The following is a 1,770-nucleotide window of genomic DNA, read 5'->3' on the forward strand; positions in this document are numbered from 1 at the left end:
AAAAGCAGGGACTGAAACAGATACTGGTACAGTACCAGTATAGCAATGAGTAGAAATAGCTGAAAAATAGAAGCAACCCAAGTGCCCATGGACAGAAAAATGGATAAAGAAAATGTGGTACAGGGACAACTGGGTGGCTCAGAGGTTGAGTGTTTGCCTTCGGCTCAAGTCATGATCCCGGGGTCCCAGGATCGAGTCCTGCATTGGGCTCCCTGCATGGAGTCTGCTTCTCCTTCTGCCTGTGTCTCTGCCTCTCTGTGTTTCTCATGAATAAATAAATATTTTTTTTTAAAAAAAAGAGAGAAAATGTGGTACATACAAACAACAGAAAATTATTCATCCATAAAAGGAATGCAATTTTGATATATGCTACAACATGAATGGATCTTGAAAATATTATGTTAAGTAAAATAAATCAGACACAGAGGGACAAATATTATGTGATTCCACTTAGATGAAGTACAAAAATAGGCAAGTTGATAATACAGAAAGTAGAACGGAGGTTGCCAAGGGTTGGAGGTAGGGAAGTTTTTGGTTAATGGGTACAGAGTTTATTTAGGTTGAGGATGGTGAAAAAAGGTTTAGGTATAGAGAGTGGTGAATAGCTTGTGAATATATTTAATTCCACTTTATTGTAAACTTAATGATTATCCTGAGTAATATTTCTTTATAAATATTTTACCACAAAAAAACAGTTTGCAACACTCTTTTTTAAAAAAATATTTTATTTATTTATTCATGAGAGACACACAGAGAGAGGCAGAGATATAGGCAGAGGGAGAAGCAGGCTCCATACAGGGAGCCCCATGCAGGACTCGATCCCAGCATCCTGGGATCACAACCTGAACCAAAGGCAGATGCTCAATCCCTGAGCACTCAGGTGCCCCTGCAACACTCTTTTATCTCTGGATTTGCTTCCATGTCACTCACACTCCATCTGCTTAGTTTTCATCCTGGCCCTTTTGATGTATGCAAGCAACATCTACTGTATCACAACTGTGGCCAGACCAAGAACAATTATAGGAAGCCATTTAGATACATACCAATTTCAGAGATGTAAAATGTGGAGAAATGCATCCTTCAGCAATGAATGAACCAAGGTTCAGGGATTGGGGCTAGAGTTAGGTATCTCTGTTAAGGTCAGAAAGGACAGTAGTAAGAATAGATACTGAATAGATCACTCATGTGATCCTGAGATCCTTCATCTGGGGACATGGAAAGTAAAGTAGCAGACACAAAATTAACTGATTTATCCTGGAGACCCGGGATCGAGTCCTGTGTTGGGCTCCCTGCATGGACCTGCTTGTGTCTCTGCTTCTCTCTCTATCTGAATTTAAAAAAAAAAAAAAAAAAAAAAAAAAAAAAAGCTATTTAAAAAAAAATTAGCTGATTTAGTTTAGTAATTAGCTAAATTAGAGTTCAATGCCAGAACCACAAAACAGAAAATGTGTGGAAGCGTTTTACTATATTAAGGTTAGAGTTAGGACTAGGGCCAGGGTTCAGTTAGGGTTGGGGGTCAGGTTAGCAAAATATATATTACAAATCTATATAACAATAAACAGATATCGAATAAGCAGAATAATGCTTATTTTTTATCCTAAATTTTTATTTACTTACACTATATTTTCATGTATCTTATCTCCTTGGATTTGAGTCCATGTGTAAAAAAAAATCCCCAATAGGGGAGGAGGAAACCTAAGCTTATAGCTTGGCACTTCCTTAGTAGCACATATCTGTTGAGAAGCAGAATCGGATTCCAACTCTTAGGTA

Source organism: Vulpes lagopus, chromosome 9 (genome assembly GCF_018345385.1).
Source record: "Vulpes lagopus strain Blue_001 chromosome 9, ASM1834538v1, whole genome shotgun sequence".
In the NCBI taxonomy this organism is placed as follows: Eukaryota; Metazoa; Chordata; class Mammalia; order Carnivora; family Canidae; genus Vulpes; species Vulpes lagopus.